The 18,788-nt window shown below is 30.3% G+C and overlaps 1 long non-coding RNA gene across 1 annotated transcript; it reads right to left on the bottom strand.

Annotated features, from left to right (window-relative positions):
* Positions 1 to 12,944: 12,944 nt before the first annotated feature.
* Positions 12,945 to 15,741, bottom strand: LOC147808668 (uncharacterized). Its single transcript, XR_015433645.1, has 2 exons — positions 15,444 to 15,741; positions 12,945 to 14,112 (listed from the first exon to the last, which is right to left on the bottom strand). It is a non-coding gene; the product is annotated as an uncharacterized LOC147808668 (long non-coding RNA).
* Positions 15,742 to 18,788: the final 3,047 nt, after the last annotated feature.

The following is an 18,788-nucleotide window of genomic DNA, read 5'->3' as shown; positions in this document are numbered from 1 at the left end:
TGCGAAAAAAATATATAAATGTAGGAATTGTCATCATAACTATTCATAACTATTTTAATTATTTTAACTAATTTGGAACTGTTCATAATTATTTTAATAACAAAAATTACAGAAATACATCGAAAACTATTTCCCAGTATTATGATCATTATTTTAAACTCAATACAAGCATAGCCCTAAAATTATATGTCATAAATTATTAGCTATTTTTTAAATAGAATAATTAGTAACACATAACTATGGTGATAGGTTCAAGCAGTTAGAAAAAGGGTCAGCGCTGCAGATATCTTCAAGAGAAGTCTACCAAAACAGAAAAGAAAAAAAAAAAGATTTAGACTGACCAGAACTAGTCAGTCAAATCAATCCACCACACCACTGGCATCAATTATTAGATTTTCTACCCACTTGAAAATTCGCCCTATAAAAGAAAGTAGAAAATATTTCAAAAGCAGTGGTTCTAATCGATAGAACCATATATTCAGCTCGTTCTCGTACAAAATACACTATTTTTTATCTAGCTTTTATTTGATTTTATAAACAGATTTTCATACGATACTTATTTTATTCTATAAAATTAAAAATTATTTTATTTCAAATGTCTTAATTAGTTTTTTTTTAGTGCTTATATTTTAGACTATGTATAACATTAGTCTAATTTTTTTAACTTTGATAGTTAAAAAAAAGTTAATAAATTTTATAAAAGTTACATAATAAAAGTTGTATAAAAGTATTTATATAAAAGTTATTATGAAAATTAACATATTAAATAAATAAGCGATAATAAAATTTTAAATTAAAATGCAAAATATTGAATATCGAGTGCCCCTAGCTTTCAAACTATTCGAACATATACATTCTTTAAAAAAAATATATTAATAAACAATGTGCAATAAGTTTAATGGAATGAACGTCGAATGTTTATGGGGGTACGGATGAGAAGCTTAGGTGGGCCGACGATTTCCTACAAAAAGGTAACGTATAGAGACAAAAAAAAACAATCTTTTGGTTTCAAAGTCAGATTGGCTTAAATTTGTTTTGAAGAGGCGAAAGAAAGATTACGATTTCTTAAAAAGGGTTTATGTTTCGAAGCAAACTTCAAACTTGTGGTTGTCAACTTATCTCCCCTATATAAACAAATTTTTTCTCTAAAAAAACTTAAAAATAACAATAAAAATTACTGTTTCAGCTAGAAGTTTCCTACTTGCAGAAAGAAATTGATATTGGAAAGATGTCTCGCCAGTTGTAGTAAGTATTCAACTACATTTTTTTTTTCGAATGTAAAATTTTTGGAAAATTTCGAAGCTATTCTGTAATTGCTCCCACTGACCCAACATATTTTCCATTTATTCCAAATTAGAGTCCTGATCTCTTGGATTGTATTATAACCAGCACTAACACTCCATCCATATGTTATACAGTCACCCAGATGTCAAACGACAATGTTCCGGTGATCGTTACTCTCAGTGAAGTCATAAAAGATGCACCCATTATTTGTAAGAGAAAAATTGAGACCTTTTCTCAAAAATTCTCCTACAAAGCGAAAATTTTTATCCAATTCGCAGCACTAACGACATAAAGACTGCTATTGGCTCTTTAACAAAAGACATGCAAAATGCTCACTGAGACGCCACTAAAATAACTATTAGTGAAAGCAATTTTATGGCTCTCTCAAGATGTGAGAGAAGAAATCGGATATAAAAATTACATCAGGAAAAGATGGCAAAAACTAGATATCCAAAGACAAACAACAGCTTAATAGATTCACGAAGGAAATTAGAAGAAAATGCCAGCAGCATAGAGATAATAAATGGAATGACAAAGCAGAAGGACTCTTTACGAAAGACCAAACAGTTTGAAAGATGACCAGGGCACTAAGAACCCCAACAATCTCATCATCCATAGTAACCAAAGCATTGATAGAGCTGAAGATAAATTGGAAGTTTCACAAATACAATCGAAAATCAATTCCAACTAGTTGAAAACCCAAGAAATGATAAAGAAAATGAAAACGCAAATAAGATTTGTAACAATTATTTCAACAAAAGTAACGCTGATGCTATGGATGAGGTCGATCAGGCCGATATCATCAATATTATTAATAAATTAATAAACAGAAAAGCACCGGGCGAAGACCATGTAAACAATGTCGCGATGAAGCATTTACCCACAAATCAAATAATTATTCTATGTAACATATGTAATGTCTGTATTAACTATAATATATATCGCGAGAGTTAGAAAAATGAGACTATTATCTTTTTCCCGAAGTCAGGAAAAAAAAAGAGAGTCGCTACCACTTTTAGACCTATAAACTTACTACCAACCTTCGCATAGTGGGACAAAATCAGAAAAATGTGGCCAAAATTTGAAAATTAACTTCAATGTCCTAAAAATGGATCACCTATCTTTTTGGGTCGCTAATTTCAGATATGAAATTAAAATTTAAAAAAAAAAAACAAAGTGGCGGATAATTACTGAAAAAATTGTAAATAAATAGATTAAAAATTTTTACTTGTAGTTTTTGAGATCTTTGATTACAAATTTGTGGTTAATAATTTTAATAAATGAAGTAATGGATGTAAAATCGCAAATATTTATCAAAACAAATTTAAACTAAATAAATTGAATCAAAATATTTAGGATTGTTATTTACAAATTTGATTATCGAATTTTAAAAAAAATAATGAATCTATTTTGCTAGATTTAAAATTTGAAAATGTTACAACAAAATTAATAATCTCAAGTTTATTTTTATAATTTTTTCATTAATTTTATCATTATTATAAAAATGACACGAACTATAAAAATCGACTTATCAGCCAAATTCGCAAATATTCGCAGCTAATTTTTTTTAAAGTTCTTGAGTATACATACCAAACAAATGTAGACATTTTTTTTTACCTCGGTTTACTTACGTAAAGCTTTTTTATAGAGCACCCTAAAGTTACAATTTACAGAAAGTACATGACAGAAATAGGGAAATGGCTCTTGTTTTAATAGTATTTATATAAAATAATGAATTCATATATATTTTAGAAATACATTTATGCATAAATAATGCATAGTTTTAATATTTTTATTTACTATAAGGATTTATCCTATTAATAAAAATTTAACTGAAAAAATTAAATTTTTTTATTTCGTCTTTGTTTCCATTTAATTGCTATTTCCATTAATAAACCAAAAAAACAAAATACACTGTCATATTTCATGGACATTTTACTACAAAAAACCATATTGAGATATTTGTTTCTTATAACTTCATTTTTTTTTATTTTTGACCGCGAAAAATTATTTTTGTTCCACAGTGCTTCGGGAAGATCCTTGAAAAATTATACTTCCGAGACTTCAATCTCATATTAATTTCCTTCCAAATCAGCAATTTGAATTTAGGAAGAAATCATCAACCATAAAACAGCACATCCGACTTGTGGACTTCGTCAGTTACGTCATTTATAAAAACGAAATCACAACTCTCTTTATAGTAGACGTGCCAAAAGCCTTTGACCACGTCTGGCATAAGACACTAATAAACAAATTAATCATCCAAAATCTACCCTCAGCTATTTTTCGAATCATTGACTCGTACCTAAAGAAAAGAGCTTTCCAAATCTGACTCAATAATAAAATTATTGGAAAGAAAACCCATAAACGCCGGTGTCCAACATGGAAGCATCCGTGGGCCTTCATCATATCTCATATATACACCACAATTTCCGATAGCTACAAATAATCCTAACTATATCATTACCTCTTATGCCGACTATACGCAGAGATGCCAACTTGCTCCGGACAGTAAATATATATTTTAAAGTGGTAGTTTATCAATTGTGATTCTTGGTTTAATAAATTCAATTTCAGTAGATTTTAATCCACCACTACTTCTAAACAATTCTTAGGCTTACATAATTTACCATTTTACAACACTTATGTCTTGCTATACCTTTTGAAAAGCCAGCAAAAATAGTCAAATATTTGTAAAATTTACTTTGAAGTTATTTACCGTTTTTTTTTAATTATTTTGGCGTGACCGGAGCAGTTGGCATCTCTGTATACGGTGATTGCCATCAGATCTATAATTCCGAATCAACCGACCAAAAAACTGAATGAACATATTCCAGCAATTGAAGATTGGTATTACGTTGTTATTCGGATTTACTTTTACCGCTATTTAGTTACATTTAATATCACATTTTTACACATCAATATAATCACATTTTTTCTTGATCAATTCTTGATACTAGTATAATTAAAGTGAGTAAACAATAAATTAAGATTTCTGTGCTGAAGTACCGTCAGATGGGGTGACATTGTGCAACGAGGGGTGACTTTGTGCAAACTCTTAATTATTAAATAACTAACATTATAATAATTAAAGACAAAAAATTATGCATGATTTGTTATCCAAATTGATAAGACTTTCAAAGTATAACCTACCTTCCAGGGCTGGATAAATAGAACTTCTTCAACCGAGCAGAATTTCCAGTCTCCGATTTTGCGACTTTAAAAAATTTGTAACTGTTTTTAACTTGAGCTCACAACTTTCCAAGAAAGATGATGTTTACATTGCCAGTTCTCAGTAAACCATCAGTTCGTAATGTTTACAACTCAAATCAGTTGATACCGAGCTTTAAAAAAATACCCCTAGATGGCACAGCGCAAAAATTGAAGGAATGATAGTTTGCATCAAGTCACCCCTCGTTGCACAAGTCACTCCATCTTACGGTAACTATTTAAAGAATTGCTATCTTCTTTATGCTTATTGCAGCATCAAACGTTTTTTTCTTCCGGGTTAATAACTTAAGTATCATGCAAGTGGTTTTAAAATATCTACTCGAAATCGGTGCTTTTACTAACTATAAAAAATTTCTTATTGATACTAATATTTCCTTTCTGGGAGCAGGACCGTTACACATTGATTTAAATTAATTTGCAAGACCTGACCTGGAATAAGTCAACCACAAATGTAGGAAGATGACAAGCAATGGTAGCGCTCCTATACTCCAATTGAAAGTATTCACGGATGCATTTTATATGTACTAGTCATTTTCTTAAAAGTTAATCGTCCAAAAAAAATAAAAAAACACATTAGATAGTAACGCCTACTTTTTTCTTCATAGTTTTTATACATAATGATAATAATTCATAAACGTTTAAAAATCAGTTTACGTAGTTAGGGCAATTCATATGTTCTTTTCTAAATTTCTTGAAAATAAAACTAGTTTTAGGCTGAAGATAAGGAAATTATTGTAACGTTATAATACACTAAAAAAGGAATAATGCAATAAGTAATTTTAAAAAAAATCTCTTTTTTTTTTCATTTGCAATGTTTACATCTCTTTTGAGATAATTAAAATTGTTTTGAATGTTTACATAGATTGTACAAAACAATTTAATGAAAAATTCTTGAGTTTTGACTGCTTTTGTACACCAAGCATGTGACGCTAAAGTGAGGATAGGTTTTAAAATTCATATATACTAAAGTTTTTTTCTAAAAATTAATCATGCAAAAAGTGGTAAACTTTACTTTAGATAGTAACACCTACTTTCTCTTCGATTCTTTCCCTCTGCAGTACGAACATACTGGGAATGGTAATAACATCTTTAATAAAACCACGACAGGAGTGAATAAAATGTAATTTTCAAAAATATCATAATGCACACAATGTTTAAACTGTTAAAAAATTTTAAAAATCCAGAATATTTTGAGAATTCTTCCTTATTTAAGCACTTACAATGAAGTTTGAATTACCATAATTTTAACAGAGTTCTTGAAAAAATAGTGAGTTCCTTACCATCACTACAGGCTATTGTATATTCCTTGCATTGTCATTGATAAAACCTAATGGACATTAGTCTTAAAAATCTGTTAATTTTCTAATCCCATTAAAACATGAAAAACGCAAATCAATATCTTAATCTACCAGTAACTAAGTACATTAATTTTTATATATATTAAAAAAAAAACCAATAGGTGTCTCCAGTACTCAATCATCCTATCATTTACTAAAACTTTCTGTGCAACGTGTGCTCGGAAGGTATGTTTATTCTAATTTCTCTTCGACCGCTCTATATGTTCTGAAGGTCTAGAACAGTGATTCTCAACTTTTTTTGGGGGGCGGCACACTTTTGACGGCACACAATGAAAAAAATTAGTTTAAAAGTTGTTTACATACCTATAATACATTGTGTTAAATAGTTTGAGATAATAATTTTGAATGTGAAATAAAATAGTATGTACTACAAAAGCACGTTTATTAAGGGATTAATTATTCCTTTCGACTAATTTTTTATTAGTTAGTAACAGTTATTCTTTATTTTTTTTGCTAGTTATTAACTGTTAGCTTGTTTTCTATAGCTATTAACTGTTATTTTTTTGTGATTTCTTCTTAACTAGTTTTTTAGCTGATTATTAATTGTTAGCTTATTTTTTTGTTAGTTATCCTTAGTTAATTTGTATTGCATAGCTTACTTTAATGATTAGCTTTTATTTCAGTTTGAAAGTTAATATTTAGCTAGCTTTCCTTTGTTAATTAATAATTTCAATAATCATTAAATTTCCTACTTATTTCAACATTTCTTAAAATTGTCAATGACAATTTAAACACTTCCTTCTTATTTTAAGATTGATAATGGCCGACAAAGATGTTCACACGGTTAAAGCAGGGAAAAATTATAAATTGTGTATATTTATATATATATATTATATTTTATATATATGTGGAGTTTGGAGCTGTTGTTATAGTATTATAGTGTAATAACTGCGAACATTGCGTCATCTACCATCTTGTAATATTAAAGGAAGTTGCATCATCCTCTTGACATTGAGAGGCGCTAACCAGACCAGAAGGGGAAGTCCCGAAGGGAAACTCCCGAATTTATAATTAACTCTTACTTTATACCATAGAACACTCTAATTCTTAGTCACATGCAATCCGGAGACCACTGCGAGAAGGCAGCTCTCCCCATGTCACTGTTATATCGTTGTAACCTTTTATTTCTATTAAATTGTTATTTTTATTAAATTATCGTCATTATTTACTCCTATGCTGCACTATCTCCCACAAATAATGGTGGCTTGCGTCCGGAATTTGAACGGCGAGCTGTAACTATTTCTAAACTTTAAAATCCCGCGAAGGGGATTTTAACCAACTACTTCGAAATCCCGAGAAGGGGATATTTTTCAGCCAAGTAACTTTAGAAATCCCGAGAAGGGGACATTCACCGAAAAAAAAAGGAAAGCAAAATTCTGCGCTCGAGAAGGAGATCCAGATTTTGTTCCTATTTTAAATCCCGAGTAGAGGAATCACCGAACTGTTCACCGAATCACCGAAATTCTACGCTCGTGGAGGATGAGGAGAAGTGCAGCAAAAAATCAGCGACTGGAGAAAAGCAGCAGCAGAGACCTCTGAACTTTCCTAAATCAGCAATAACCGGATCTGTCGCGAAGGACAGAATTGATCCAGAAACTTCTGTCGCGAAGGACAGAATTGATCCAGAAACTTTCCGAAATTATTGGAATATCCTGTGCAAATCAGCAAGGCTGTCAACTTTTCCAGGGAAGAGCAATCGTGAAATCCTTGGATACGAAAAGGGATACGAATCTGGTTTGAATCAACGAAACATTGGATTACCATTGGACACTGAGAGTCTCTTCATTCAAGGTAGGAAATTTTCAATTTTAAAAATGTATAAAAATTCAAAGAAAGAAGACCTAGTAAAAGTATTAGAGGAAATAGGAGGCATCGCAGACAGCAGCGATAATATCGTTAAATTAAAAGAAAAAATTGAATCTACCGAAATATTTAAGAATGATTCTGAATTTGTCAAAAAATTGATAACTAACGCCATAGAAGAAAGAGTACAGGCAGCAGACAGGGAACTTAAACAAAGCAAAATTCAGATTGAGTTAGAAAAACTAAAATTAGAAAGACTCGTGAAAGAAATGCTTTTATTAGAGGCGAAAAACAAAGCATTTGAAATTGACCCTCCCAAAACAATAAATGATGCACCCGAAACAAACATTGAGAATCTAATTCATAGCATTAAAACTCTATCTCTTCCAGTTCCATCGAAACCTGAAAACTTTAATCTATTTTTTTCATCGTTGGAAAGAGCTTTTAGTACGAAAAAAATAAATGAGGGGCTTAAAGCCGAAATCTTAATTAATATGCTAGGTGAAAAAGCAAACAGCGTCTTGTTATACATTGAAGATGAGGATTTAAAGAACTATGAAAAATTAAAAGCTTTAATATTGCGCGATTTTCAACAAACTCCCCAAGAATGTTTGAATAACTTTAAAAATGCCTCAAAATTTAAAGAAGAAACATATATTCAATTTGCTACTCGCTTAAATTCACATTTCGAGTATTATTGCAAATTACGTAAAGTTGAAACATTTAAATCATTATGCAACTTAATCATATCCGATAAAATAATTGAGACATTGAATAAAGAGATGGCCAGTCATATTTTAATCCGTCAGGGAGAAAATTGGTTTAATCCCGTCGAGTTAGGACGAGAATTAGACATTTACATTACGTCTAAAAATATGTCTCACAGAGAAGTTTCCAATACCCATAAATATGGGCAGAACACTTTTTTTCGAAGCGAGAAAAAATATTTCAGAAAAAACCAGCCGGATCGTTTTTCTCAACCAATAAATAAACAAAATAGAGCGGAGAAACAATGCTACATATGCGGAGAAATCAACCATTTTGCACGTGATTGCGAAAAGAGATCGAATAAAACATATGATTTCAGAAGCGATAAATCAGAGAGAAAAAATACCCCTCCTAGTGATAACTTAAGAAATCAAAGCTTTAGTGTAAATTCCTGCAAACCATCTGGAGAAAATAATTTTAAACACGAGTTACAGTATGCTGAGATTTATTTGAATGGAAATCACCCGGTGAAGGCCATAATTGATTCTGGGGCTCAAATATCAGTGATTAATTCAAATAAAATAAAAATAAAAGATTTTCCTAAATCTAATATAATGCTGACGTCATGTTTTGGGGATGAACGGAAAGCGAAACTTATACAGATCCATATGTCTTTATATCCCAATGAGTCAGGGTTGAAGTTCAGCGCCGCTGTTTCGGATGAACTTACAGAAGATGCAATAATAAATTCAACGATTTACGAGCAATTAATAAATCTAGGTCAGCTTTCTTCAAGTGTAAATACTCAAACCAAAACTTCTAAGAGTGAAGATTTTTATGAATGTTCTTGTTTCAATATTAATGACTCTTGCTCTTGTGAATGTTTTTTATTTAATATCAACAGTGTGTATAGTAATGATGAACTTGATTTATCACATGTTTATGATCCTTGTATTAGAAATGAACTGTCCGCGTTGATTAATAATTACAAGCCAAACAAAATTAAAGACACTAAGTTAACAATGAAAATTATTTTAAAAGATGAAATCCCAGTATGTCAAAGGGCTAGACGTTTATCTTTTTCTGAGAAACAAAAGGTAAATGATCAGATATCAGAATGGTTAAAAACAGACATAATTAGAGAGAGTTGCTCTGATTATTGCTCCTCAATAGTTCTTTGCAAAAAGAAAGATAATAGCCTGAGATTATGTATAGATTACCGGAAATTAAATTCAAAAACAATTAAAGATAGATACCCCTTACCTCTAATTGAAGATGTGTTAGACCAATTACAGGGTTCTAAAATTTGTAGCAAAATTGATCTCAGAAATGGGTTTTTCCATATAGACGTGGACGAGGACAGTAAAAAGTACACCTCATTTGTGACACCTGATGGGCAGTATGAGTTTAACAAAGTGCCATTTGGGTTGTGTAATAGCCCTAGTACATTCCAGAGGTACATCAATTATGTGTTTCGTGATCTTCTTAGAGAAGGTGTTGTCATTTTTATGAATGATATTTTCATACCCGCAGAAAGTGAAATAGAGGCATTGAACAGGTTAACACGAGTATTGCAAACTGCATCCGAATATGGACTAGAACTTAACTTAAAGAAATGCCAATTTTTGATGTCTAAAATTAACTTTTTGGGTTATATTATTGAGAACGGTACCATTAAACCATCTTCAGAAAAAACATTAGCTGTTCAAAATTTTCCTGTACCTAAATCTACTAAACAGGTGCAGAGTTTTCTTGGTTTAACCGGATATTTTAGGAAATTTATTCTCAAATACGCTTTAATTGCTAAGCCATTAAGTGATTTACTTCGGGATAACAGAGTATTTTATTTTGGCCCAGAACAACAAACAGCATTTCAAACTTTAAAACAAAAACTTTCTGAAAATCCAGTACTACACATTTTTAAACAAGGAGCAAAGCTTGAATTGCATACCGATGCAAGTAAATTTGGGTATGGTGCTATTCTTTTTCAGCAATCTGATGATAATAAATTACACCCAATACATTATATGAGTAAAAAAACGACTCCTCAAGAGGAGAATTATTCAAGTTATGAACTTGAAGTGTTGGCTATAATTGAGGCTTTAAAAAAATTTCGAAATTATTTGGTGGGAAATAAATTTAAACTAGTAACAGACTGTTCAGCTTTCCAAAAGACTATGAGTAAACAACAATTAACTCCTAAAATTGCTAGATGGGCATTATTTTTGGAAGATTTTGATTATGAAATTGTACATCGCCCAGGTAAACAAATGAAACACGTTGATTGTTTAAGTAGATATCCTATTATGCATATTACTTGTGATGAATTAACCTCTAAAATTGTTACTTGCCAGATAAATGATGAATATATTAACTCTATTAAACAACTTTTGGAAAATAAATCAATTGATGATTTTGTGGTAAAAAATAATGTTTTATATAAGCTTGAGAATGATAATTACTTGTTAGTGGTTCCACAACAAATGTAAAATGACATTATCAAATCTACACATGCTAAAGGTCATTTTGGTATAACTAAAACTCTTGATGTACTTAAACAAAACTATTATTTTCCAGATATGAAAAAATGTGCTGAAAATGTTGTAAGTAATTGTGTAGAGTGTATATTAGTAAATAGGAAGGCAGGAAAAAGAGAAGGGTTTTTGAACCCGATTCCTAAAAATAATATTCCCTTAGATACTTACCATATCGATTTCATTGGTCCCCCCTGCAAAAAATGACCAATAGAAATCAATAAAAAAAAATTTATTGATCTGTACGGGGAAATGGAACACTGATATCAATAGAGTAGATCAGTTCAATGGACTGGTCATGATATATTGATATCAGTAGAGTAGGTCAATACAATGTATTGGTCTATATCAGTAGAATGGACTGATATCAGTAGAGTGTACTGGTCTGTATGGGGAAATGGAACATTGATGTCAGTAGAGTGTACTGATCTGTACGGGGAAATGGAACATTGATATCAGTAGAGTGTACTGGTCTGTACGGGGAAATGGAACATTGATATCAGTAGAGTGTACTGGTCTGTACGGGGAAATGGAACATTGATATCAGTAGAGTGTACTGGTCTGTACGGGGAAATGGAACATTGATATCAGTAGAGTGTACTGTTCTGTACGGGGAAATGGAACATTGATATCAGTAGAATGGACTGGTCTCTACGGGGAAATGGAACACTGATATCAGTAGAATGGACTGGTCTCTACGGGGAAATGGAACACTGATATCAGTAGAATGGACTGATCTCTACGGGGAAATGGAACATTGATATCAGTCGAATTTACTGGTCTGTACAAGGAAATGAGACATCATGGTCCCATCAGAAAAATAGACTGGTCTAAGTTAGGGAAAACAATATTAATGAAAGCATATTAGATAGGTTTAAACAGGAAAGTTAATCTTTTTTAAAATGCAAGATTTAGCTGAATTGGTCAAATGCTCTGTATGCACCATAGTAAATTTTCTACTAGCTGCAGCCAGTGGAAAACTTAATATAAATTAATAAAATATAACAGGACAGTATAAAAAAATACTTATTTAAAGCATCTAAAAATGTTTTGAATATTTAAACACTGCTTAAGTGGAAGGATAAAAGAATTATATTCTAAAAAAACATACTTCTTTATACCTACACTATGCTAGTTTTAAAGTTAACTTTAATTTCCTTTTCATGTTTCCAATTTAATTTTAAATATAATTTATTACTAAATTATATTTTATTGCTTAATATAACTATAAAAATAAACTTAAAATGTGAGTTCAAGAGGGTACCTTATTGGAAAAAATTCCTGGTATAAAAAAAATCATGCCGGCGTATGAAACACCGGTTCTGGTATGATACTGGATCGGGAATTATACCAGACCCAGCGTTTCATCAGCCAGTATCATACCGAAGCTGGTGTTTCACAAGTTAGCAGGATACTGGCTCTGGTATAATACCTAAATTGTAGTTTCATTATCTAGTATCATGCTAGAGCCAGCATATACTGGTACTAGTGTACTGTGCTCAGCATACTGGAATAGTGTTTTAAAAACCGGTTTATTCTTAAAACAAGCGTATCAAACTGTGTGTTACTACAGTTTGATACAGGATTGTTAGTGAACAGCTCTGAGCGGGAAAATAAAACATTGATACACAATTGGGTAAATAAATTAAGTCACCTGATCTATACAAAGAAATAAAATACTGACATCAATTAACACTTTATCAAAAACTATAGTTTGCACTATGTTTATAAAAACAAATTAACTTTTTTTTAAGCCTCTTTATAGTTAATTAAATTTTTTTAAACAATAAATTAAAATGTTAGAAAATTATTGTCAATAATTTTTTAATCTACAATACTACACAAAAAAATGTTTTGGAGATGGATGGATGGATTAGAAATGTTACTTTATAGATAGCCAAAAACCTGACTAAAATAAACAAGTCAATTTATTGTCATTTCAAGACCCCCCTCCCCCCCATTGTGTTTGACATAGCATTCTAAGAGTAAAAAGTTTCAATATTTAAGAAAGAAAAAAATGACAGAACAATCTTAAAGTATACCATAGGCTTTAAATCCTTATACACACAAATGATATACCATTTATTTGATTTTTATCTATAGATAGCTTGTGCTAAGCATTTGTCATCTTACCAAATATGCTAAACTTGAAATTTGGCAAAACAAAAATGTTATTTTGGGGAAAGTATTGGCGAATGCTGTTTTTGAACAAAAAGAAAAATTTATCCATTCATTGTTCATTTACTCCTCCCCAACAGCAAAATGATTCTTAATTTGTAGTTGCATTTTTATAAAATAATTCAATTTATAATAAATATGCATTTTCCTACAGAAAAAATCAATCATAAAAAAATTGTTAAGATTTACCTTTGGCTTAGAATTTTAAAAACTGGCTAATAATTTTAAATCCTTAGCATGGGTTATGTATATATAGATAGTAATATCATAATTAAAGGTCAGTAATTAAAAAGAGCAGGTAAACAAATAAAACACAACAACAGCAGCAAAATTATAATGGAAAATCATACTTAATACAATGGGAAATTAAACAGTAAGAATAACCTAATCCAAATTTACAAAAAATTATAGTTTAAAATTAAATAAAATTAGCATTATTAAGAGAAAATAATAAAACGTCATAGTAAAAGGTAATAATATACAGATAAATTTGCTATACAGAGTGAAGAGTATATTAAGACTCGTGTAATGTAGGTACTTATAAAAAAAGTTCACATGTTTCGCACAGAACTTTTAAATTAAAACATATTTCAAATTTCGAAAAAACCGAATCACACTCTTTTTCAGTTTTCACTACTTAACACAGTCAAAATAATTCAGAGCAATAGTAACGCATTGCAGAGGAGGCCTAACCAAATCTTTTTCGCAGCATCCACGTCTGGCTTTTCATTATATTTTAGTCTATCACTCTTACAATGGTGGAGAAGATATCATCAAATGGTGGAGAGTAAAAACGAGTGGAGGAAATTAACAGCAGTATTTGTGAAGTGATCAGCTTTATCATATCCAGAAATGTCGCAATGGCTCACGGAATAGAAAGTTTGCACTGACCACAGTGCTGACGTAAAATATCCTTAGTGGTAGACGGATCATGACGCCAGACTAACCGTGACATGTTTGCCTGGTTTTCTTCTCCATGTACCCCAAATACAAGTCTTGTCATGCATTCCATTCAGCTAGAAAATTTTAAACAGAACTTATCAATGTAAAAGTATTTTATTTGAATAAGTTGTAAAAAGTTTTCATCACAATGTACACAAATACATTCATGAAGATTTTATTACATTAAGAATAGGTTTAGCCAAAATAATTTTTAAATTTAATATTATTGATAATTTAATATTATTGAACTAATTTAACACGTTGAATGCCATAGGGGTCACCAGTGACTGGCGCTGAGTTTGTTTGTAGCGCCCCAGGGGTCACCAATGAACGGCGAAGCCTAGATTATTAGAAACGCATAATTAGAATAAATTTTTAATGCTCCTAATTTTTTTATATTATTATCATTACTAAGAAGAAGGTTAGAAGAAATTAGGTTGGAAGAAATTAATGCAATACATACTGAAAAAATCATTTTGGCCAGACGGGCAAGCCGTGTAAAATTAGCGTGGCATTCAACATGTTAAAGAAAAGAAAAAAAAGTTAAATCCAGCTAAGATTAAATTCATAAGAAAGTGTAAGGATTGTTTTTAACCCATAACAAAAATGGAGTAAACAAAGAAAATTTAAATGCAAATAGAAAAGTAATTATTTATAAAAATAACTACTTATAAAAATAATTATTGTTTATAAAAATATTTAATAATTGAAAATTTTTTTTGCATTTGCTTGAACACAGTCAAGACAGAGTAGCAAAAAAATATTTAATTATATCATTTAGTTATACTAATAACATAAATTTTATGTAATTAATTAATTGTACTAATAATATAAATTTAGATTACCCAAACATTAAATTGCCTTTCAGAGAGCAAAAAAAAAAAAATTTCACTGTATATAAAGTTTTTACACATATCTTTACCTTAAAATCAATATATATTTTTTTTTAAATATTGTTATCAAGCTTCGCTTCATATTTTTTGGCTACAGTTCAGGAAAAGCATTAAAAATAACAAAAGAATTTGTGATTAACACTTAAAATATAATGCAAAGTTTAAAAATATTATACACAACTAAATAAATAATTAATTTGTTACTAACGATGATATTAATGGGAATTTATGTAAATAACATGTGAACAATGTGCTTCTATTAAAGTCTCATAAAGAAACCCAGAAAAAAAAACATAAAAAATACTTTCTTCTCATGCAATGGATGGAATCTGTATATGATATACGAGTATATCGTAACCCTACCTATGCATGCACATGCAGTAATAATTCAAGAATAATATACATGTATAGATAGCTTAAAATATCAATAAAACTCAAGAATACGTTTTAATATTTCTGTAACTAACAAAGATGTAAATAAAAGTAAGAAATAAAGAAAAAATTACACTTACTAAAATATTTCTCTCCATAATATGCTTCATTCTTTCCATGACGCTCTATTGTAAACATTGAACGTAAGTCGAAGTAATGTGATTGGCTGTAACTTCAGACTGAGAAACGGAATGAACTGGGGAAAAAGTTGAAAAGGAACTTTCTCAAAATTGGGAGTGTAGGCAGCTTGATATGATTTAACGAACGATTAAAACAGATTTAACGAACGATTAAAAGTCGATTCTCGTATTTTGCATGCTCCCCTTTCGTTTCTGAATTAATAACTCCTTTTTGCTTTTATAGATTCAATTGGATTGAATTAACCATGTTTCAACAAAACAAATTTACTTATTTAATTCAAAAAAGTTTATTTTGTTTTATGATCTAAATTTATTTAAAACAAATTTCAAAAAGGAAAGGAAATTTATAAATTTATGATGGCGAGGTTAATGTTTGAAGGTAAAAAGTTTGAGATTTTACATGAATTTTTAATTTATGTAAATGTATTTCTTTTGCTATGAAGTTGTTTGAAACCTAAAATAATTAATTTATTTTGCGAATAGTTCTAGTTTAGTATAAATTCAATAATAATAATAAATCAATAAAAATTAATAACAACTTATAATAAAATTTAAAGTGATACAATTAATAATATTTTTTTTTTCCATCATGACTTTGATTAAAATAAATTTTGTAAATTACAAAATAAATAAGTAAGTAAATGATAAACTAATAAAAACAAGTTTTATTATTAAATTACTTTTATTATAAAATTACTTTCATTTGAATGACTTTAAGCAGATTTTAAAGTTATTAAAATGTGTAAAAGTTTTACTCAAAAACTTCCTTTCTTCCAAAATTATAAAATGATTTTAATAATTTTAAATATGTATTCTTTAATTAGTGCACATAGAAAGTGTACGTTTTCACTACCCTTAATATATATGTTAAGAATCCTTATAAAAATCTAAGAAATTAATTATCGGAAATAAGTATATAATCAAGAAAAAAAAATTATAAAATAATGAAGAATTATTAACTAAGTAATCTAATTTTAAAAGGTCGTAACCTGTTAGATTTCTGGAAAAATATGTATTGTAAGCAAACGTATGTAAAGTAATTCTATAGGCACCTGTTGATGTATTAATGAAAACAAATATCGACTAATAAAATACCTATTGATCAATAATTGCTAAGTTTTACTGGTGTCAATAAAAATCTGTAGATATCAGTTCATACATTGATAAAACAAGTAGAATACCTAACTGATCAACATCTATTGATACAAGCACCCTACTGATGTCAGTAGTCATCAGTTGAAGTGTGAAATACAGACAAGTATATACCAATAGAGTACCTACTGATCAATATCCATTGATACCAATACACTGCTGATATCAGTTGAAATGTCAATGGGAACAAGTACAGACCAATAGAATTCTATTGATCAATATCTATTGATACCAGTACACTACTGATATCAGTTGAAATGTCAATAGGAACAAGTACAGACCAATAGAATACCCTATTGTTCCACATCTATTGATGCCAATACACTACTGATATCAGTTGACATCAGTTGAAATATCAATAGAAACAAGTACAGACCAATAGAATTCTATTGATATCAATAAATGTTTTTATTGATTTCTATTGATCATTTTTTGTAGGGCCATGCCTTCAACTAATAAAAACTATAAACATATTTTCACCGTGGTAGATGCTTTTACCAAATTTGTTTGGTACTACCCAACCAAATCTACGTCAAGTCAAGAGGCAATGGATAAGTTAAAAGCTCAACAGATAACTTTTGGAAATCCTTCACGAATAATTACTGACCGAGGTACTGCGTTTACTTCAACAGATTTTGAGACTTATTGCCAAGATGAAGGTATCGAACATGTGAAAATAACAACAGGCATTCCTCGTGGTAATGGACAAGTGGAAATAATGCATAAGATCCTTATACCGATACTGGCAAAACTATCAATAAAAGATCCTACTAAGTGGTACAAATTTGTTCCAACAGTACAGCGTACCGTTAATTCTACAGTTTCTCGGAGCACTCAGATGACACCTTTCCAGCTTTTGACCGGAGTGAAAATGAAAACAAAAGAGGACTTACAAATTCTGCAAATGCTGGAGAAAGAACATATAGAATCATTCATAGAAGATAGAGAGAGCATTCGAGAAGAAGCCAAAAAGAATATTTTGAAGATCCAAGAAGAGAACCGCAAGCAGTACAATAAAAGAAGAAAGAAAGCCAACGAATATCAAATAGGAGACTTAGTTGCAATCCAGAGAACTCAGTTTGGATCTGGTCTCAAATTAAGACCGAAGTTCTTCGGTCCATACCAAATCACAAAAATGAAGAAGAATGATAGATATGATGTGCTAAAAGTCGGGAATCACGATGGACCGAACAATACTTCATCTTCAGCTGACCACATGAAACCGTGGCCAGTTAAATAAAAAATTGCTTTTTATATTTTTATACTTTGCTTTCTCGTTTTTTTTCTTTTTTTCAGGTAACTGTGTCTGGTAGCTATTCTGATGAAAATGAGGACATTTTGTTCTCAGGATCGCCGAGTCTGTGGAGTTTGGAGCTGTTGTTATAGTATTATAGTGTAATAACTGCGAACATTGCGTCATCTACCATCTTGTAATATTAAAGGAAGTTGCATCATCCTCTTGACATTGAGAGGCGCTAGCCAGACCAGAAGGGGAAGTCCCGAAGGGAAACTCCCGAATTTATAATTAACTCTTACTTTATACCATAGAACACTCTAATTCTTAGTCACATGCAATCCGGAGACCACTGCGAGAAGGCAGCTCTCCCCATGTCACTGTTATATCGTTGTAACCTTTTATTTCTATTAAATTGTTATGTTTATTAAATTATCGTCATTATTTACTCCTATGCTGCACTATCTCCCACATATATATACACTTTTCTTTCATTTAAACTTTACTCGTAATTAAAAAAACGCATTATAATTTTTATTGTATCATTTCTAATATTTGGCGGCACACTTTTAGGATTTGGCAGCACACAAAAGTGCCGCGGCACAATGGTTGAGAATCACTGGTCTAGAATCAAAATCCATGTAAAGGAAAAGTTGTGTTTGTACAAAGACTGAAAGTCTATGTATTGACTTTGCAACTTAAAACATTGGTTACAGCAATGAAACAGCTAATTTAAAGTAAGGAGCTTGAACTATTCATACTGAAGAAAAGTACTAACGTACTCAATTGGATCAAAAGTAATTCAAAGGGTTATAATATATGTATTTACAGTGAAACCTCTCGGGAGAGATCATTCTGTGCTCCACAGTAAAATTGGTCGTTGATAGGGGTTGGTTGGT

Source organism: Parasteatoda tepidariorum, chromosome 5 (assembly GCF_982258835.1).
Source record: "Parasteatoda tepidariorum strain Cologne lab strain chromosome 5, Ptep-v5.0, whole genome shotgun sequence".
In the NCBI taxonomy this organism is placed as follows: domain Eukaryota; kingdom Metazoa; phylum Arthropoda; class Arachnida; order Araneae; family Theridiidae; genus Parasteatoda; species Parasteatoda tepidariorum.
The sequence above is the reverse complement of the archived record's forward strand: the minus strand, read 5'-3'. Positions and strand labels throughout refer to the sequence as shown.